This window comes from Mustela nigripes, chromosome 4, assembly GCF_022355385.1.
Source record: "Mustela nigripes isolate SB6536 chromosome 4, MUSNIG.SB6536, whole genome shotgun sequence".
NCBI classification, from domain to species: domain Eukaryota; kingdom Metazoa; phylum Chordata; class Mammalia; order Carnivora; family Mustelidae; genus Mustela; species Mustela nigripes.
Genome location: NC_081560.1, coordinates 171,809,083 through 171,832,617, shown reverse-complemented (window position 1 = coordinate 171,832,617; position 23,535 = coordinate 171,809,083).

The window sequence follows — 23,535 nt, the reverse complement described above, 5'->3', positions numbered from 1 at the left end:
CAATAATTTCTAGTATAGCTCAATAATTTCTAATCTGGTCATTCCCGTTTCTGGGTGAATCCGTCTAATCAGACTGCTTTCCTCTGTAGCCGCGGTTCTCAAGCATGAAGAAGCATCCGTGCCACCTGGTGACTGGGTGCTCTCAGTGTTTCGTTCACCCTACTGGAGACTGAAAATCAGCATTTCTAAAAAATTCTCAGACACGGAGGAAAAAAATCACACCGTGACAACCACTGCACTCACTCTCTTCTGATTACATGGAGAAGTGAATGGCCGCTGTGGCTCTTCCCGGATGCTCGTGGAGAATGAGTTTCACTGGGAGGAGGTGGAGCAAAGGGGGCTAGAGAAGACCTAGATCCAAGTCGCTCCCTGGTGATAACCAAAGCTGAATGAGTCCTCATTGGGTTGTGGAAGTAGGTCGAAAGTGAAGGTCAACTGCTATCGATCTATTTGGAAAGTTTCGTTGACCGAAGGATTGTGTGCCAGTTACTGAATTTATTCTTTTTGACTGCGCTGTGAGAATGGACTTGAGCCCTCTAAACGTTGTCCCTTCGCCAGCTAGTGCTGCAGCTTTTCTGTAGAGGGCACTGGGAGACACTTCCTGGAGGAAAGTTCCTGTTTGGCAGGATTCTGCAGAATTCATGGTTTTCGGACACCAGGCTCCTGCATCGCATGGCAGCCAGCAGCCTCCAGGTGCCAGCTGTTTCCTGGCAACTCCCCAGGCAGTTTCATTAGCAGCGTGCCCCCTGTGAGACACCTCCCCATGAACAGCTTTCCTTAATACCCTAGTGGGCAAATGCCCAGCAAGTTTTTTTGGTGAAGAACCACAGTGACTTCTGTACTATTCTGTGGGCTACCGCTGTCAGTCAAGGCCAGTTCTCATCCCTGGGGTAATCTCTCGCAGTAGGGGCTGCTCTTCTTTGGGACTACTACCTCTGTCCTTGAGGTTAGTGGCAGTTTCTTTTAACTACTGTACCTGCGTTCCTCGTAGTTTTATTTACTTTAGTCAAGACCGTATGACTCTAATTCCCTGTCCTTGTTAACAATTCTTTCCATTAAACTTTACCTGTTCAAATGACTGTGTGGTTTTTCTTTCCCGATTGGACCCAGATGAACACAGGTGAGGAAGACATGTACTTTCTACTTGTACTGTTCTCCTTACCTTTTCATCTTCAGAAACTCAGAAGCTTTTGGAGGAAGGCCCCAGGTTTCCTTGCCGGCATTTGTTCCTTGTGTGTCTACCTGCTCTACTAGCTGAAACAATGTCCAAATGCATATTTTAGTGACTTGTTTCAGGTGCAGGACTTACAACTTGATACCTGCCAACATGTTTGTTTCTTGAACATAGCTTCTAGCCTTTTCCACTTCCCATTTTGCATTAAGACCCATTTTTTGTAAGCTTGGGTCCCAAGAATTTGCATGAACTTTATAAAACATTTGCTGAGTGCTCATTTTGTGCAAGGCACTGAGCTAAAAATTTTATACGCATTATTCTATTGAATTGGATCTATACAGATACCATGGAAAGATACTCTAATCTTCACTTTATTGGTGTGGAAACTGCAGTTTGAAGTGGAGAAGTAATCTGCCCAAGTTATTACAGAATTTAGAAGACAGAGCCCACTGTCCTGTAAAGGCTGACTCTTCTCCATCTGTGTTTTGGGGATGGAGCCCAATACCCTGTCAATATAGTCCCTGTTTCCAAAATGAGGGTCAGTGTGCATACTTGTGTGTGTGTGACCATATGCAAACATTCATAGATGTCTTAGAATAAAAAAGAGATGATCTCACACTAAGGAATTTAGTTTCTGATCATAAAATGAAATTCCTTTAAAATCATATGAGTACTTCTTAACAGCAATAGATCAAGATCTGTCCTTTGGCCCTCACCAGGGAATACATGTCTTCTTATTTCAATCTTTATTTTTTAACATTTTATTTATTCATTTGACAGAGAGAGTGAGCACATGCAGGGGGAGTGACAGAGGGAGAGGGAGAAGCAGGTTCCCGCTGAGCAGGAAAACAGATGTGGGACTGAACCCAAGGACCCTGGGATCATGACCTGAGCCAAAGGCAGATGCTTAAACAACTGAGCCACCCAGGCTCCCCTTATTTCAATCTTTAATAGGAAAACATATCCATAGTCTGAAGCTTATGTAAAGTGTTCTATTAGTGGGCAAGGGTGATGGTTTATTATAATTAATTCTTTCCTCAAGGTCATACCTCCAAAAATAAGAGGTGAATGTATTAAAGGGAATGTAGTTACAAAGAGGGGGATATGCAAATTTGGTAGCATCTTTTTACTTAACATACATGTTTCTTTCATGGTTTTTCGACTCCTCCACTCATCAAGAGGGTTCATTGTCTGCAGGGTCCTGGTGAGTGATTCATTAGCACACCACCATTTCAAGCTCTGGGGTGGGGATTGTGGTAGGTGATGGGGACTGGAATTTCTTGTTTTTCTTTTTCTATTTTTTAAAAATTTATTTATTTATTTTAGAGAGTAAGGAAGGGGAGAGAGAGAATCTCAAGCAGACTCCCCACAAGCACGAACCTGAAGTAAGGCTTGATCTCACTACCCTGAGATCATGACGTGAACTGAAATCAAGAGTCGAGTGCTTAACCGACTGAGTCACCCAGGCGCCCCAGTTTTCTTGAAATTAAGTAATGCTTTTAAGGGTTTTTATTTATCTGCTATGGGTGAATCAAAGGGAAGAAAATTAATTAATGAATGTGGGCTTTTGGATCAGAAGAGGACTAAGTGAAACTTGGTCTCACCATTTATGAGTTAAGAGAGTATATGTGGATTCTATTTTTTGAGCTTCAGTTTTCTCATCTTTAGTGTAGAAACAGTAACTCATTAGTTTTTAGGAAAAATTAGTGGCATAAGTGTAGAAAGTATTCCTGGCACACAGACTCTGGTTAATGAACAGAATATGATGTATAAATGAAAATCCCTCCATTTATTTATCCTTTACATTTCACATCACATCCTTTGATCCTCATGACTGCCCCTTCAGCTAGGCAAGTAGTCTTTTTTTCTTTTCTTCTTCTTCTCCTTCTTTTCCTCCTCCTCCTCATTGTCCTCCTCTTTCTCCTCCTCCTCTTTGAGAGATAAAGAGAGAGAGAGAGAGAGAGAGCAAAAGCTCAGAGGGGAGGGGAGGCAGAAGCAGAGGGAAAGAGAGAATCCTAAGTAGAATCCCCCCTAAACACAGAGCCCATGCATGATCTCACAACCTTGAGATCATGACCTGAGCCAAAATCAAGAGTAGGTTGCTTAACTGCTTAACACTGCATCCCCTCAGGCACCCCTAGGCAGATATTCTTATTTGCACTTGCTCATGTGGTTTATAAATAGAATGGATGATTTATCTAGATTTCCTATTCAGAGATTTTGACCTACCAGACAGAGAAAATAGAGATTCCTCCAGGCCTCTAAGATGCAGTAGAATTACTTGAATCTGTGGCAGATTACCTGTAGTACAGAATACCTTGAGGCTAAATAAATTATCTTAGTGTCTAACATCAATAGGTTGTGGGTTATAGCAGTCATCGACGTTAAACATTTATAAGAAAAATATATAACTGCAAATAATTCAATCTGTTGTTCTAATTTCTTAATGAGCATTGGGGGAAATGCATTTTTTTTTCAGTTTTAACAGTGAAATACCTTGATCTAGCTCCTGTAAGAATAGCATTTTGAAACTTCCTGATGTAAGGCAATGTCACACTGGTAGACATTGTCTGCCAGCAGGAGATCTATTTCTTCTATGAAGAGGAGGGGAAAGGTTGAGAGCTACTGTGGTAGTCACTTGGTCTATGCATAGATATTATATCCTTATCCTATTTGATACAAGAGATGGTACTTTCCTTCCTCCTCTAAAATGGGTATAGCTATGTGACTTGCTTTGGCTAGTGAAATAGTAGTGATATGTAATGACCAAGATAACTTACCTACTAATTCGGGTGGACCAAACTTTAGTCAAGCTCCTGTTCTCCCAATAGAGCCCTTAACTGTGGCTTGCCCCCAGGGTTAAACAACCAGTAAGGTGCAGCATATAGCTTTCCATCCTTCCTCCCCCTTAACAGCTCATTCTGACAATCAGCCCACCACAGAGAAGAACATTTCCTCTTGAACCATCACAATCATGCTCTTTCTTGGTCACCACAGATTGCTGCATTCCCCCACAACATTACTGCCAGCCCTACTCAACTCTCCCTATAAAAGAAAATACGTTTTCTGCTTAGTTTTGAGACACTTAAAGATCCTGAGGTTGGGGCAGAGAATGCTCTACTGAAACAGGCATCTCGAAAAAAGTCTGTCCTCAATTAAGTCTGGGTTTGTTTTCTGTTTAGCAGAAGTTTTAAGTGTCAAGGAATGATAAAATGTAAGTTATGATAAATCCCTTTGTGGCACTTCCTTATAAAATATCTGGAAATACATAAAATATATTTACCAGATATATCTGCGTATATTTGGTATTCACGTGAAACATCTGGTGTGGTGTGTGTGTTTTGAGAAAAAGAGATGGAAAGAGAGAAAGGGATAAAGAGAGCATGAGCATGTCTTACATGTCTTGGTACTTTGTTTTTCAACTGAAAAATGATGGCAGTATTTATTGGGCATTTACTACACTGAACTGCTGAAAGGGTATCATCCCATTAAATTCTGACAAAAAGCTCAATAAAGCATGTCCCAGAGATATCCCCATCTCACAAGTCTTAAGAACTCTAAGTATTTAAGTTTATCTACCACATTTTCATCATTAGTAAGTTGCAAAGCTGTCTGATAATAAAGTTTGTGCTTTTAATACCCACACCACATTAATTTTCTCTAATTCTCTGTATCATGTTTATTACTAAGTTTATTGAGTTTTTCTTTTTTTAAACCATATTCTTATTTAACAAGAATGGATTGAATTATCTGTATGTACAGGACTGGTTTAGACACAGAGGAGTTCATAAGGATGAACACACGTCAATGTTTTTAAGGAGTTTGCAGTTCGAAGAGGAGATACAATATAAATAAATAACTCTAAAATGAGGCAGATAATAAATGACATAGTCCAAGGATAAACAAAGGACTGTAGGAGTCCAGAAGAGGGAAGAATTCTTTCAGATGTTGGAGAAAAACCTTTAACTATGCTTTTACAGTGCATAGGATTGACAGAGATGAAAGAAGGCAACAGTTTAACCATGAAACAGAGACTCCATGAAGAAACCTGCAATAGAATATTTAGAAATTGGGTTTCATCCATAAGATTGTAATTGAAAATGAACTCAGCATAGCTTATAAAATTTAATTTATAGTTGCATGATAGTTAAAATGCTTATGAAGATGAAATGAGGTGGTTCTGGAGAGATGACAAGAAATTAAGTACATTATGAAGAATACCATGCTCCCTCAGTGTCCCATGTGATGGCTAAGTTAAATAGCCGTGGCAGATCCAAATCCCTGATGACAGGGTGGGTTTTTGAGGTTAGGTGTTTAAATTCTCCTGCTTGCTATTTTTAATGCATGGATACAGAATTTAGCATCTCTGGACGGCACACAGAGAGGAAAATGGCCTCTGTAGTGTGTGATTTAAAATTTAGCCTCACCTCAGCAAGGTTGCCACGTGCCTTTGACACCCCCACACAGCTGGATTTCTCTTAGGGAGGACATTTGTATCATCTGCATCTTCTAGAAACCAACCAGGTCCTGTTAAGAATCTGTAGTTCTCCAGGATGCAAAGTAAGAGAATCTGATGTCACCATGAGATGAGGCATATTATAAGAGGATAGTACTTTTGACTCATTGGTTTGAATATAATTTGATAGTAATCCCTTGCCTGGGGTGTATCTGAACTACAGGTTGAAATCTGCCAGTGAAGTCACTGGTGGCCCTTTTCTTTGATGGCAGTGTTACCTGTTGGTGTCCCAATTATGTTATTTATTTTCATCTCTTCTCTAGTGACTTTTGCTTCACCTCACAAACATTTTAGTGCTTTAAGTCTAAACAGAGAGATAGTGTATAAGCGAATGTGATTTCTTTTACCAATTCCCAACAAGTACAAGTGAGATTCTGAGCTCAGGTTTCCTGGGTTAAAAGTCCCAAGCCACCTCTTACTAGAGTGAGCTACATATTTACTGTTATTTGAGGCAGTGGTGGTGATAAATGGGCCTTGGAGTCAGGCACATAGACTGTGTTCAAACACGAGCTCTGCCACTTCATAGCTAAGTATCTATGTTTGGCAGTCAGTGTATAGATGAGTTGGTTGGTTGATGTTCTGAAAGAGTAGATATCGTGCAGTAAAGATGGTCATTTTGACTGTGGGAACCAAATTCTTATATTCCTTGTATTTGCACTTCAGACATCTAGTCACTTGACCCCCTCTAGGCTCTTCGAGCAATGAATGTCTTCAATAAAACCACAGATACCAAAGTCAAGTGTACAATTCAAAAGGGAGGGAAAAGCATTTTTGACAAGTCCTTGGAACTCCAAGTCTGTGGAGGAATTCAGTAGTTATGTGACTTTTAATACATGGAGTCTGAGCTCTGAAACTCTCATCCACCAACCTGATTGCTCTTGGCATCCACAGGACAATGCTACAAGGCTTGGAGACATTGGTTTTCTTGACTATGCAGCAGTTTAGTTGTTGAGTAAATCTTATGAGCTTTGGAGAAAAGTTAATGTTGCTACAGTGTGCACCGATCTGTCTCTGTTCAAAGGATTAAAATATTTCTTTCCCACTGTGACTGAAAACTGTGAGGGAGCATCTGCAGATTTTCTTTGGGAAACACATAGGGCTCTGGAATTCTGATAATGTCAGTCCAGGGTCTGCCTTATGGTTCTTTCTGAGTTTGATTTCTTCCTGGACCTGTTAGTTATAGGAGTGATGAACATCTTTGAAAAGTACAGTTGGAAGATCCAAAGAACATATTTTTTGTGTATCAGCATGCAGGCCATGAAGTTTGGGGTGGATATCACTGAGCTTTAGAAAAGCATGACAGGCTCCACTGGCTTCTCAATGCTGGCTGAGCTACATGTTGAAAGCTCAAGGAAGAGGAATGGTGAAAGGTAAGAAGGGAGCACAAGCAAAGTTCTAGAAAGGGGACAGAAGGATAGGATGTCATTTCAGAACTCTTCTAACTCTGTGACTTTTTCTTTTCTCATGGGCTATTTACAGAGCTGATAACTGGAAAGAGATCTGTCACCAAGTCGTTTAAATGAAAGCATCCATTACAATAAACACAACTCAAATTGGCTGTTTCCACTTTTCATGTCTCTAAATCTTCCCAAATATTTTCTTTTTTCTCATTACAATTCAAGATGCCAGCTGCTTAATTTTCAGTGTTGCCTCTGCTTGGTTAAACTCATCAGTTTCTGTCAGAGTCTCCTTAGCTAACAAAATGTTAGACTATTTACCCATTCCAGTCTAATTTATACCTTGCTGGGTCTGATCAAAGAGAGAAGAATAAACAGCAGTGATGTTGATGTGCCATACAATTAGCAGTGAGCTGGTCTATCAGTAGTATCTTCAGATCTCTCCTTAGATACATATTAAATATCTATCCAGAATCTTGTCTGCCTCCTAAGGGACAAGAGAGAAGAGACATCAATTACTAAATTTCCTGAAAGTGCAGTCAATGGGATATTAGTGTTAAATAAGACAATATGTTATTTTGGGGTGTTTTTTATTGCTTTGGAAGACATTTAACTATTTAACTCTCAAAGCTTTTAATATGCTTATGTGTAATGAGAATTTATTTATTCATTCATTTAATTTATTTATACATGCATGCAGCCATGCATATGTACATATAACAGAGACCTTTTCTTCCCAGACGATCTCTGAGGACCAGTCTTCTAGAGAGTGCATCAAGAGAAGCTGATTTAAACAACTCATTTTCATATTGCAGTTTATAGATTAACAAATCAGGTGAGAACATGATCCTCTCCTTTGGTGAGTGACATCATGGAAGGCCCTCACCTAATTGTCATAGTTGTTGCTTGGTGTCATTGAGAGACTGACCCAAGGTAAATTTCTTGTAGAAGATATTGTTAGTTGCTCTCCCACGGGCATTCTTTGATCTGATTTGTTCTTTCTTGCTAATAAACCATGTTTCTGGGGAATAATAGCAATAGAACTCTTATGAACTTTACCAGACATTAACTTTCTCAAATTCTCTTGTACCTGGGGGTGGCTTAGTAACTCAGTTTTGGAAATGAAAAAAAAAAAAAAAAGAGAGAGAGAGAAATCAGTTGGTGTGAAGGAGTAGGATTTTGTAGTTTCTTGTTGGGGAAAGAAATGAAGGGATAATTCTTTACTTGATCTTATTTTGGTGTTAATGCCAAAGGTGTTTGCTTTGGTATTTGCTCATAGATTTGTTGTTGTGATGATTGACGTTTGTATTTCTATTTAGGAATAAATCTTTAGCCTTGAAGTTGTTGGGGGCTGTGATAGCCATCTTTTGTTGGGGAACAGATGGGCCTACAAATTAAAATCAATAAAGATGAAAGAACAGAAAGACAAAAAGAACTTGATTTTCTAAAAACCATGGTTAGCCATTGCCCAGATGCAGGACATACCATCTTCCAGATTTCTTGGTAGGTAAACTGGGTGTTGTTATTATTTCAGTCACTGATAGGCAGGTGTATTTGTTTCATTTGCTGCTGTAACAAATTACTGCTCATTTAATGGCTTAAAACAATACAAACTTATTGTCTTAGCTCTGGAGGTCAAAAGTCTGAAAAATATCTCAAGAGGCTAAAAATAAAAATGTGCACAAAGCTGTGTTACTGCTGGAGGCTCCAAGGAAGAATCTGTTTCCCTGTCTTTCCCAATTTATAGATGTTGTCTTCACATTTGTTGGTCCTTAAAGCCAGAAGTACAGCATCTTTTCTCCTCTCTAACACTTGCTTCTGTCCCTACATTTCTCTCTCTGATTTTGATTCTCCTCCTTTTCTCTTATGAGGAGCTTTGTGGTTACCTGGGTCTTCATGGAAATTCCAGGAAAATTTCCCTTTCTCAAGATCTTTACTTAGTCATATCTAAAAATTTCCTTTTGAAATGTTCTTTGAATTAGGTTGTGAACATCCTTGTGGGGCCATAAGTCTACTCATCACAGCATTTGCATGCTCTAACTGATACGTATTTTAAGTTCTTTTCTTTCTGATATGTGATACTTCACCTTGCTATCTTTCTCCAAAATTCCACTTAGGGTTGTGCGTGCCTCAAGGGAAGAAGTGTCTTTCTATGTTTTGGACAGCATCTGAACATATCTTTTTACTGGTAATAGAAAAACTTTGCTTATCTGCTCTAAACTTTTTGTCTAATTACCTATTTACCATATATACTATCTACCAACTTTTCAAAATATTAAGATTATTTATTAATGAAATTGCAAATTACTTTTTCACACATTTTAAGGCTTTGATTAATATTACTTTGACCTTGAGTCTGGAAGCATTTGTTCAGATTTATAGCTATTTTTGTTATGCTACTCATTAGGAAAACTTAATTGAGATTCATGGGCAGTGTTGATTGTATCAGATTCTTCATGAAATAGATCACAACATAATAGTAATGGTGATGATGATGAGGAGAAGGAGGGGGAGGAGGAGGTATCTCTCTACTCTTCTAGGTTCTCAGCTAATACCCCCTGTAATAAATTAATAGGGATTAATAGGAGAAAAACAGAAGATTAATAACATGTATGCCTCCTGTACATATGGGAGATACCCAGGAAAATTGAATAACTCCCCAAATGTCCAGAGCCATCACCTTAAATACTACCTTCAGCTGAAGACAGAAAATACTGGGTAAGAAAGAGCCAGGTTTTCTAGGCAAAGCAGAGTAAATAAGGGTATGGGTTTAGGCAGGTTTGAGTCATACCTTTTCCATTGATAGGAGTTTCTACAGACTTAGTCTTTTTCTTCTGGGTACATGGAGAGAGATAAATCCCTACAAATGGAGATTTCCCTTATAAATGTAAATTGCTCATTCAAAGGGTAATTTCCACTTGGTTTTCAGAGTTTTTCTCCTATCCAAAAAAATGATCAACCTAAAATAATTCTTATGCCAAAAAGGCATATTTTGTGGTGACAAATTTGTCAATTCTGCTACCCCTCATAAACAGTACAGACACACACACACACACACACACACACACACACACACACACACATTTCTGGAGTTACTCAATAGCCTGAACAACTGAGTAGTGATTTGATAGATGGATTTTAAGATGGTTAATTGGAGTACAAATTTGTGTATTTCAATTCTAGCATTTCTTTGAATCTAGTTGAAAGGAGACAATGAAACATTTTGTGTATGCATATGCTAGATTCAGAGTAGAAGAACAAATAATGGACTTTTATTTTCCTTTTAGATTTTTCACCTAATTTATTCAGTTTTTTCGGTCATTTTTTATTCCTCCCCAAAGGATTCAATTTTGACATCTCCCTAATGGTCACTTTTTGATTACCAAGTTTTAAGAACTTCCAGCCTTTAACCTAGCATTCCCTTTCCTTCTCTCCAGAGTCTCAAAGTCCAGCATTGTAGCTCTCAGAACTGATCTTAATCAGTGTGTGGAAGCCTGTTTCTTTTGGAGGCTGGTAGCACAAAGAGAGATTAAGTGTGTATGTGGGAAGCTTGTTGGCTAAGAGATAACCAGAACTATGCGGCAGATAAAGGCCCTGGAATCTATTGGAAAGTAAAGTCAACTTAGCAGTTTACTTAACTAACAGCTTATAATGACCTGATTTAAAAAAAAAAACAAAAAACTGAAACCCTAAAACCAAAACAGAACACATGCTCCATGGGAACCCTAAGGTATAAAATTATTTCTGGGCAATATTTGGGTCATCACAAAAAGAAAAATGTTTTGTTTGATTTTCTCCCCAGCTTCACATACACATTAGGTGGCATCAGAGAAGAAAGGCACTCAATGTTTTTTATTATTTTTTTATTTCCAGGAAACTGTCACTCTGAACCAGATGCTGAATTAATAACTGGATTCAACCTAAAATCCTTCATAGTGAAGTTTAGGTTATATAAGGCTGCTAATCATTTTCCCACTTTGTCAGCTATGGGTTTGAGATAATTGAGAACACATCCTTCTTAGTCCTTGTAGGAAAAGAGATTTTGATCTTTCTATTAAAAAATATTAGTATGTCAGGGGAACAGAACCTTGGTAGCTGCACATGTACAGTTAGTAGTGTGTCCTGCAAGTGTTTCCTCCCTCAGACAGGCTTTGGTCAAACCACTCTTTATATAGCTTAATATGATTGGGGGGAGGGAACTGCAGATGAAAGGTATGTATATACCTGGGTTCCTATTCTGGATTTGCTGCGACTTGATGAGTGATTATATTTACTTCTTTATGTATCTGGGCATCAGTTTTCTCAATCATAAGAGAGAATGTTTTCTCAACTATAAGAGAGACAGATAGACAATCTCTAGGACCAATGGCTCCTCTAAAATTTGCTGGGGATTTTTCCTGTTTTAACTTTTCTAGGCATAAAAATCTCATACTTTTTCTATTAAGTCTTTCTTTCAACTTATGAGCTCTGTCTCTGTCATACCCAAGCAGCTCACATTGCTAGTAATAAAAGTTAGTATCTATACACGGTACTGGTTAGGCACGTAGATCCTGAGTCATATGATCTGACGTGAAATTCTGTTTCCCCAGTTTTTTTGAAAATTTTATTTATTTATTTGTCAGAAAGAGAGAGAACAAAAGCAGGGGGAGAAGGAGGCAGAGAGAGAAGCAGGCTCCCCACTGAGCAAGGAGTCCTATGCGGGACTCTGTCCCAGGACTCTGGCATCATGACCTGAGCCCAAGGCAGATGCTTAACTGACTGAGTCATCCATGTATCCCTCCAGTTTATTAATTAAATGATTTGAGGTGAGTTATTAACCTCTTGAGACTTGTTTTCTCTCTACCATAAAATAAGGATTATGATAATATCAACCTCATCAAGTAGTTTAGAAAATCAAATGAGACAAGCTACATACATAATGCAGAATGGGAATGCAGTGAATTGTAGCCATTACAGCTACCCCTCAACAAACCCCTAAGAAGCTGGATTTATGGAAGTATTTGGAGGAATGAGATATTAAGGAACTTTTTAATTTATATATATTTCTACTAGAATGAATACCATCAAATCTGGTTAATATACAAGAGCCCCTGTTTCCACCTCTATCTTACTTTGTTTCCTCAAGAATTTCTGCTTGGGGCACTGGGGGGCTCAGTAGACTAAGCATCTGACTTTGACTCAAGTCATGATTTCAGGGTCCTGGTATCTGGATTGAGCCCTTGGTCAGGCTCTGCACTCAGCAGGGAGTCCCTTTTTCTCTTTCCCTCTCCCTCTGTACCCCTTCCTACTTATGCTCTCTCTCTCAAATAAATAAATTTTTTAAAAAGAATATCTTCTTGATGGGAAAGTTGTTGATCTAGAAAATCTTCACTATTGACTCTGTGTTTCTTTTAAGTGCCCCCAAAATAGTCTATTTAGTTGCCTGTTTGGGATTTTCTTTCTTTCTTCCTTCCTTTCTTCTTTCTTTCTTCCTTTTTTTTTTTTTTTTTTTTTTGGTTAACATATGAGGTATTATTTGCCCAGGGTGCAGGTCTGTGAATCATCAGGCTTACACATTTCATAGCACTCACCATAGCACATACCCTCCCCATTGTCAATAACCCAGCCACACTACCCCTATCTGCCTCCCCCACACCCCAGCAACCCTCAGGATTATCGGGTTCTTAAAGAGCAATTTAGTCAGTTAATAATTCACCAAATTTTTAATGAGTACCTACCTACTGTGTTCCATTTACACAGTGAGAACTAAGTAATATTTGGGGATTTACCTCTTGTCTTGTCTGAGAGTTGATCTATTAACCTGAATGAATCTTCATGTATTGCAGACTTCAAGTCCTCAGAAACCTGGAGAGTTTTCTAGGGATCGAAATTTCGATTGAGGGAGAAGGGTTAAAAAGAGTCAGATGGACAGTCAGACTGCCTAATCTTCCATAAGACCGTTTCAGCAGGATGGCACCTACAGGTATGTGAGATGTTAACCGCAATCTGGCACTCATCTCAGAAGGAAATGGGAGCTGCATTCTGCAGAAAAGAATTTTTTTAATCTATGAAAAGTGGCCTCATGGATTAGGCAAGACTCTGCCTTCTAGGAATTAAGACTCTGAGGTTTGATTTCTCTCCCTTCTACTCAGAATCTCTCTCTCTTTAGATACTGTTGGATCCCCCCAAAATTGGGTACCCCAATAATGGGTCCGTGATTAAAGGAACGAGAGTGATACAAAGTGAAGGTCAAGCAAAGCTTTATTTCACCCCAAGCATCAGGAATCAGACCGACCATCAAACAGACCAGTCGGGGCCGCCCCTACAGAGAGGACGACCCCTCCCTGCTTTCCAGACTAACTTTTATAGAGCAAAGGCCCTGTGGTTGGGCCCAGCCACACACATGTGGCTAATTGAATTACAACTCACCCCACAGTAGCCATGGAAACTAGTCCATCATCTTGGTAGCTAGGAGATAGTGTGTGCCCCCACTGATTGAATACCTGCACCTGGCCTGACCCACCCTTGTATTTGGTCTTTGTTACATGGGACTGGTTTCCCTTGCTTTTAAGTAAGTTCCCCTTGGGGGGGTCAATTTAAGTTTTACAGCAAAATGGTAGTTCAACGGGGGTGGGGTCCTCTGGCTGAATAGGCCCTTACAGTACCCCTGCTACCCCTCCATGTGCAAAGTGTCCTATTGTGAACTGTTCCCTTCCCTTCTTCCCTGTGTCCAGATGTTCAAAAACATATATTAAAATGTTTACGAAGTGCTTAGTTTATTATATCAATAAATCCTTTTCATTTTTTTTAAACACCTGCAGTGGATGTGAAAACTTTATATGGAAATTAAGTCAGCCTCATTTTTTTTTAATTAGACATATGTGTGCATATATATATATATATATATATATATGCACACACACACAATCTTATAACACATATCAATATATATTACTATATATATGTTACATATATTTAGTACCATGCGCATATACACACAGATATATCTATTTACACGTAGCAAATTTTTTTAAATTGGTCTTTACTAGAAACAGAATTTAGTGTGCTATTGTGGGATTATTTGCTTAGATGTGTCTCTCCACAGATGTGATTTTGCCTAGACTCATTTTCTTGATGGACAGTGTGGGAGTGAGGTTGGCAGTAGTAGTCTCAGAGGGCACCATACTTTTTAATGGAAAGTAGATCCTACTTGGATATTTTCTTCATGTGATCCTACAACCTTGGAGAAGAAACAAAATGGATGGCAAAACAAAATAGTCAAATAAAAACATGTAATTTAAAAATATAAACACAGTAGAGTTTGCCACACAGTTTTTATATCTGCTAAATAATTTCTCATATTTATGACTTAGGAGAAGAGGGCTTTTGCAAGAGTGACAAGAGACTAAAGGGGAAAGAGAACATTTTCCTCCTTTCTCCTTCTTAGAAGGCCTTTTAGGGGCCATTGTGGGCCTGGGCTGAGTCCTTTCTCTAACCTTTGCAATGCAGAATAATATCTCCAGGGACTAGAAAAGCCCAGTCTTCAGTTTTGTATTGCAGAGTTGTGTTCAAGGTCACGAGCCTCATTTCCCCCTTGAAATGTGAAAATACACCTCTGGGAGTCTATTTTGAGGTATAACCATTTGTTTTTTCCAGGAGATAAGAGAGGCTTTATTATTCTTACAGAAGAGGTCAATTAACTAAACAAATAACTACCTCAAATCCCAAGTGAATTTTGGACCTGCTTTGCTGTTTAAATTGTGTGAAATTTTATTCTGACTTTGTGGTCTCTGGTGGACTACATATATACATGTACTCTAAATACATCAGTTTTCTTTATTTTCATATTAATGCAAAGAGATTTCTCTTTGTTGGTAGGATTTTTACTACCTCACTATTTTACAGGTGTGAGCTCATCTTCAGAGAATTCTCAGAAGAACCTATGAAATGGTAGCTATTATTGTACCCAATTTGTATAGGAGTGGGGACAAAGTTTCAGCTAAGTTAGGTAACTTTCTCTAGGTTATACCAGTAATAAGTTGCATGTCTAAGAATCACATTTATGTTGACTTCAGAATCGGTGCTCTTCACCTCTGTGTGACACTGAATCCGTATCAATAAAATGGGATCATTATCATCATACTTCAAAGATGACAGTAGGATCAGGGAAAGTAACAACATAAGGAAAGCCTCCACAGGGTCAAGCTCAGGTCCAGCATGGGAAATTCAAGAAAATTCAAAAAGGAAGTTTGACTTTGAGGCTCAACCAACAAGGCCGGAAACAAAACAGTAATTCTAAAACTATTCTAATGAAATGATTCTCAACTATTCTGAAATAGAGATGGCAGACTTAGAAGAAATGGGTTTATGACCCTCCCTACTTGTCTTTAACCCTCTGCTAGAGGGCTGTGAACTGCTTTTTCCAACTTGCGGATTGATGCCATTTGAGAGGCTCTTGGAGCATTGCTGGGACTAAGGTACACCTTGCTTTTGTGAGAATGTGTTTGTCATTTTCTATGGTATGAGTCTGACTCAAGATTAAGGATACCATCTTGGTCCTAAAAAGCTGAGATGGAATGTCTTTTTAAACTTCTTAGATTTGAGTGTAGATCAGATTGTGTGTGCAAAAACAAAGGGTGTGACTACCAAGTACTCTGTTCATCAGCAGTTAATGAAATTTTTTGTGGATGTTTCTCTCTGTGGTAGTTTATGGTGTGTTCCTATACTCAAGAGACTTGCTTGTGTTTAAACTGAAAGGATAAATAGCAATAAAAATCATAGCATCTTTAGAAAATTTGATCAGAGGTTACAGATTTAAGAATAAATAGCTGCCTCTGGCTAGTAGAAAGATATGTTTAATTTGGCCCTCAAAATGCTTTAAAAATATTGAGCTAGTTGCTAACATGTAAAAATACTGAATCTTAAGTTGTCATAAAAAACTACAATATAATTTTAAATATTTTATTTATACTACTAACAGAATATGTTATACTTGTACTTTCCTAGCTTTAATGGAAGTAAATTCATCAATAATATTTTCAAATTCTACTTCAATGCTTACCTCGTATTTCATCGAGAGAATTGCCATGTTTGACAATTTCTCTTGACCGAGTAATGATCTTAAAAAATTGTAATGAAGTTAATTATATGAATTAGCTGATTAAAAAATTAAATGAATTAAGTGATTTTTTAATGAAGTTAATTCTATATGCCTTTTTTCCATTTTAAAATATTTTTAAGCTACTTTAGTATTCTTAAAGAATTAACCACTAAAAATTACATAAAAACCTGTATATAAAGGGACACATTTTTCTCTTTTGTCTCAGTCTCTAGTATGATTCAGCATAACACTGATCTTTATTTAAAATTTTAACATTTGGCTCACTGGAGATTTTTTTTCTGCATTAATTTGATTTTTTAAAATATTGAATTAAAATGTTATAATAAAGAGTAAGAATCACAGACTTCTGCCCTCTAGAGTTTACAGTCTGGCAGATGGAATCAGATGAATAAATAAATACATAAAGTAGATGATACATTAGAAGTGACAGGAAAATAAAGCAGTGGAGCAGGGTTAGGGGTTCATGATATTAAAAGAAAACCTCACTTCAGAGAGGGGATTTAAGTGTTCCTGCTCACACAGCTGATGAGTGGTGGAGCCTGGTGTGTCTGACATGAAAAGTGCTGTACAGCCCCATCCAGGAAAGTGACACTGAGAATTAGAGGAATCATGCACATATGTGACTGCTTCGTGACTGCCCTTGACTCAGCTTGGAGGGCGGTTCTTTTCCACTTGGCTGGGAAGCGCATACTGTTTCAGGTTTCAAGTCACTCACTACCTCTGCTGGGAAGCTGGTTTCATAGCCATTTCTTACTCTGCTCTAAGGAAGAGCAAACACTCCAGCCTCTCCTTTCTGTTCTCTGGGCCCTCAGGCTTCCTTGTGGCAGACTTCGTCTGATCTGATTGTATGTCCCTAGGGCTTGGCACACAGTAGGTGCTTAACTGATGATTGTTGAATGAGACATAAAAAGCTCAGGATAAAGAGCCATGTTTTCTGATGTTCAATATCCCGGAGAATGCTTAAGCACTTTTCCTTAGAGTTTTACCGGAGGGCCTTATAATCTCCTCTAGTCTATCTAAATTAAGATTTTTCTTTTTTTGACCAAAACTTCTTGGAGTTACAAACATTTTAGTGTTGAGTATGGAAAAAAAAGGTCAACTTATGAACTCCTGATTTCCCCCAAAGACTGTGAGAGACAAGAACTGGCCCCATCACAGGGACCAGGGTCACTCCTGTGGGGTTGAGCTCCGAGGACTTCCTATACCAGTGCCAGTTTGAGAGGCTTCCCCTCCTTGGCGAAGGAAGCAGCAGTCAGTGGAAACAGAGATGGTGATGGGGATAGGAAATAACATCCGGGGTTGATGCCCTGTGTGGGCTCTGGGGGTCCTTTCCAGAAGGAAATGGATCCCTGGCTGATGCCTCACACTCCCTCTCTCCCCCACTGTCTCATCCGACTTCCTGCTGAGACCTGCTGGCAGTCCCAGGCTCTGAATATGCCATACTGAGGTCAAATTGTGTCATTTATACTGGTTAGTCCATTTTGGTCAAATGTTAAAAATGTTGGTTGAAAGCAAAGGCTCTGGAGACAGGCTTCTTTTATTATTTTTTAAAAATAATTTTTTATTTTTTTATTAACATATAGTGTATTATTAGCTCTAGGGGTACAGGTATGTGAATCGCCAGGTTTACACACTTCACAGCACTCACTATGCACATACCCTCCCCATTGTCCATGACCCAAAGACCCTCTCCCTAGACCCCCGCCCCCCGCAACCCTCAGTTTCTTTTGTGAGATTAAGAGTGGAGACAGGCTTCTTGAGTTTGAATCCTGACTTCTCTTCTCCACCTTATTTATTCCTTTCAATCCTGTTGTGAGGCAGGGATTTTTCCACATTACAGGAAACTCACTTAGAAAGTTTAAGTTACCTTCCCCACCAAATCCACAGCCAGTAGGGGGCAGTGGGGAGACTGACCCAGTCTGCCTGAGTCTGAAGCTGGGTGCATTGTCCCAGGGCTGCTCAGGCACTCACACTGGCCCGCTCAAATTCATTTACTTTATCTCCCTCCTCTGAGTATCACACCTGCTGCTAAACACTACTAATGCTTCCTACTCCAACTTTTCATAGTGGGCATAACTGGCAATTATATGGACTCGCACCAAGGAATTAGATAACACTGCCAAATGTCCAGTTCAAGCAGTTAATGTGAAATTCCTTAAAGATTTTGCTAAGAAAGCTGTCACGTACCCAGAGTGTCCACTTTTCAGTATCAAAGAGTTACTTTTTATTTGTAAACTATTTTTCAAGGTAACATGCAAATGGAAGTTTTGAAGGATTTGACACTTAAATAGCATCGTTGTTTTGAACATAATGTTAATTTTTTTTTCTCTAGAATTTCAACCTACTTTCAAATTTTCCCAACACAGATAATTTAGCTGTATCTCTTCTTATAGCACTGGGCAGATAATCTGATCTTAGTGCTCTTTCACATAATAAACCTTTGCTCTTTCTTTCTTTCTTTTTTTTTTTTTAAAGATTTATTTATTTATTTATTGGACAGAGAGATCACAAGTAGACAGAGAGGCAGGCAGAGAGAGAGAGAGAAGCAGACTCCCTGCTGAGCAGAGAGCCCGACTCGGGACTCAATCCCAGGACCCTGAGATCATGACCTGAGCCGAAGGCAGCGGCTTAACCCACTGAGCCACCCAGGCGCCCCAACCTTTGCTCTTTCAACAAACCAGTTTCATTAAAAGTATTCTTCTTAGGGAGACACTAATCTTACACATACCAGACATCCTCAGCTATACTTCCACCTTATACAGCACATAAAGGTTCAATTCTTGGTCAAATTACTCTGTGTCCTGTGCTGCTCCTACTTTAGATGATAATTAATGCTTATTTATTTAGATTCTTTTGCTTATATCAGGTTTTTTGAAAGTGTATAAATCTTGCTATTTATTTTTACTCATTCATTAAATGGTTTATAGGAAAAAGCAGCAGTTTAGACACTGTAAAGACCAATACCTGTAAGGTGCTGTCATCTAAGGAATATTACCAACTTGACAGTAATTCAAAACTAGTTCACAGTGAGATAGATATTTTATGATTTTTATAAATTTATAACGAGATATGCTTTTATAGTTTCTTATAAAATTTAGATCTTTAAAAAAAACTAGAAAAACGATAGAAATAGAAATATTTTGATATGATTAATAGGAGAAATTAAAATGCTGGGTTATATTCAAGAAATAAAATTTTTAAACACTTTCTATGTAATAGGCACTTATAAATATAATTTATTCCATCTTTTAACAATTATTTGTTATCTTTTATTCTCATTTTATAGATGAAGGACCTGAAGCTTACACTGATCAAATAACTTTTTTAAGGCAGGTTAAGGGGAGGGTTGCAGTCAGGGTGTATGAGGGAGTGGTGCCAAAGAATATGATGGAGACGAAGAGAGGATTTGTAGCTGGAGATGGCTATGGGGGCAGAGTGGTCTGAGGATAGCCCAGGAGGCACTCAAGACCAGAACATGCAGGGCTATCTAGGAAATGCTGAGAATCCTGGGTTTCATGCTTCGGTTTGGGAAAATCAGTTCTCACTGCAGCATGAGGCGTGCTGTGGAGGGGCTATCACGACCATTCTGGGGAGATGCTGGTCCCACTGCCCAGGGTTTGGCAGGGAGGTGGGGAGTAGAGAGTTTTGAGAGGTATTAGGCAAGAGCTGGGGGACTCATCATTAATTGGGCTGTGATGAAGTTATGAGATAGGATTTCCAGATTTTGGAACTTGCCTAAGTGAGGGGAAGTGGCACTGCTTCTTCTGATGGGAGCACAAGGACGGGGCAAATTCAGGGGCAAATTCTGAGTCTATTCATGAAGGGCGTGCAGTACACCCAGCATGGGTGGTCCATATCCACGGAGCTCAGAGAGAAAACACCTGTGCCGGCCATTCAAATTTGAGAGCAACAAGAAGCAGCATTTATTATTGACTATTGGTTTCTCAAAGTGCGGTTTGGGGCCTCTGCCTTTCTCTCCTGCAACTCAGTGGTCCATCCCTGACCTTGTGTCAGATTCCCCTAGTATAATCTGCGCGAGGATGAAATCTCAGCTTGTGTTTGAATCTCAGCTCTTCCATTTATTATTGTAAATGTAGTCAATTTATTTATTTGATCCTATACTTCAGTTTCTTCCTCTGAAATAAGAATAATGATACCAAGCTGAGTAGGGTTACATGAAGGTTAAGTAAGCCCATTTGTCTACAGCTCTAATAACACTCACTATGGTAAACACTTGACAAAGTCAGCTAACAGTATTAAGGATGATGATTAATATTAAAATATAAGTTCCTGGGTCCCGATCCAGGATTCTTATGCACATCACATTACATGGATGGATAATTTATGTGTGGCTTTGGGCTGCTGAGTGTCAGTCTGGAAATGAAGAATGTCATGGAGCCCCATGATTCTTCTCAGGCAGTATCAGCATCACTTGGTAAAATCCTTAAAAATGTTTATCCTTGGATTTTAACACAGACTTCTGAATCACAACTTCAGGATCCAGAGCCCAGGGAATCTCTATTTTCCTTTTTCTAAACAGACTCCCCAGGGTCTGGGAGTGCTTATCCCCAGATCGGGGAACACTACTGGGATGATGTGTTGTGATCCTTTTTATGTCAAAGGTAACTATATATCTACCAAAGGGTGTGTCCTCCTTTGAAAGTACAGCTTTTAAACTTGGAATTCATTCTCTGCCTTGGGAGTACACCTCCAGTCAGGTGCACATGTGACTGCTTTTGGATAATGGCGTGGGAGTGGAGACAAAGCTTTGAAGAACTGTCCCTACCCCTTTTGCCCACTCAGTCCCCTTTGGTTCCCTGGGAGTGGACAGGACTAGGCTTTAGAGGATGGTGTTTTCACAGGGTGGAAGGAATTTAGGATTCTTTGAAATGTATGGAAAAAAACCCTGTTCTTTTATGAGAACAAGAAGTGAGTTTCTAATGTGTGAAGTCACAGAACTGTGGGGGTTCTTTAGCATCTAGTGTGACCCTAACTGCTCTCCTATATGAATTGTCCTCTAAGGAAATACATTAAGAAGCCCCATGAGGAAATATATCATACCATCATCGGTATGCTAGCTCCTGAGAATACAAAGGATGAAACTATTATTTTGTTCCTGGAACCTAAACCCATGTCTAAACAATGCCAATATTTCAGTTGTGATTTGTCCTTTATATTTTTATGCTGATTGAATAGTTAGTATTGGAAAATTGTGCATTTATAAGACATTTCTTAAGATTCCCAAATACCCTTTGAATATAAATTACTGAAAATCAGCAGCCTTTAGATCAGCCTCGCCCTTTCCTTATTAGCTCAGATGTGGTTTAGTGGTTTTGTTTATTTTTAAATAGGAGATGGGCTTATATTCTGTATCTCCTCAGACAATACCTGGTTTTATAAAATACAAGAATCCTGCTCCTAAGCCGTTAGTTAAAAGCATGAATCTCTCACAGAGTAGTGGTGTAAACATAAATATTCACAAATTATTCATTTTAAATGCAGGCTGGCTAAATTTACATATAGATTACATTTGAAATGTATGAAATATTATTTTCTTTCATCCTGATGGCTTAACACCACTCGTTTTTAATGGTTATAGTGCCTGGATTAAGTGCCCTGAGTTTTTCCATCTATCTAAAGCTATGAGAGCTCTAGGGCAGGGCAGACCTCACAGGGTTAATTTGCAAATTGATCCCAAGAAGGCAGGGAAAGGGTGCCTTGTAGAGAAATTGAGGTGTGCAGACCAGAATGAAATAAAATGGATTTATGTGACTTGAGAAACTCTTGCTAACCTCCCCTCAAAAAGAAAAGTTTATAGATGAGGTTGAGGCAGTTATCAAGTCCTTCTTTCTGGACGAGCAAGATCTCATCTTCTTTGCTTAAGAGGGATGTTAATTTCCTTTCCTGGACATTTATTGTGCACACTGCACACACACACACACACACACACACACCACACACACCTGTAGACCAGGCTCTCTCACACAGTCTGACTATGTAGATTTGAGACTGAGCTCTCTTATTTTTTCTTTGCCTCTTTATTTTATTATTTTTTTTAAAAGATTGTATTCATTTATTTGACAGACGGAGAGAGAACTCAAGCAGGGGTAATGGCAGGCAGAGGGAGAGAGAGAATCAGGCTCCCTCTGAGCAAGGAGTCCGATGTGGGGCTTGATTCCAGGACCCTGGGATCATGACCTGAGCCCAAGGCAGATGCTTAACTGACTGAGCCACACAGGCACCCTCTTTGCCTCTTTAAAGCAAAGATTTGTAAGGGCCATTGCCCAGTGGTGTTAATGTCACCTAGGAACTTGTTTGAAGATTAATACTCAGTGCCATCCAGATCTACTAAATCAAGAACTCAAGGGTTAGGCCCAGCAATTTGTGTTTTACACATTTAACATTCAACTAACACACTTAATTCTGATGCACGCTGAAATTTGTGACCTATTATTTTGCATTGTCAGATACTTTACATCTCTCACTTATGACTTTGGTGACAAAACCAAACTTCTTTGTTGCTGTATTTTCTCCAGGCCATGTTAGTTTGTAGACTCAGCTTGTTGACATACATTGGTCCCTCTAGGAACAATGAGCCATTATAATCCATAAATAGAACATTCAGTATTAGCAATCGGCAAGCCTCTAATTCACAGGAGACTCCCTCCCTATTTTTGCGTTTTCTACCTCTCCTATGACTCTGGATCTCCCTCCCACTTTTGCATGTAACTGTGTGATCTTGGCTCAGGCGCTTAAACTTTCAGAACATCAGTTCTTTCCAGTATTGAAAATTAGGTTGTATTATCAGTATTTAGATACATGTTATGATAATTAATGAGATGATCATCTCTTTTTTATTCTCTGAGTCTGCATTTTCTTCTGTCCTGTCAAATTTCTTTATAGACCAGTACCAGAAACGGACACTTTATTTATTTATTTATTTTTAAATATTTTATTTATTTATTTGACAGACAGAGATCACAAGTAGGCAGAGAGGCAGGCAGAGAGAGAGAAGGAAACAGGACCCCTGCTGAGCAGAGAGCCCGAAGTTGGGCTCGATCCCAGGATGCTGGGATCATGACCTGAGCTGAAGGCAGAGGCTTTAACCTACTGAGCCACCCAGGCGCCCCTGGACACTTTAGATTAATAGAGTGTGATGATTAATTTTATGTGTCAACTTGACTGGGCCATGAGGTACTAATACACTTGGACAGACATTACTCTAGACATGCCTGCAAGGGTGTCTCTGGAAGAGATTAACATTTGAGTCAGAAGACTGAGTAAAGCAGATTGTTCTCCCTAATGTGGATGGACCTCATCCAATCATTTAAAGGCTTGGATAGGACAA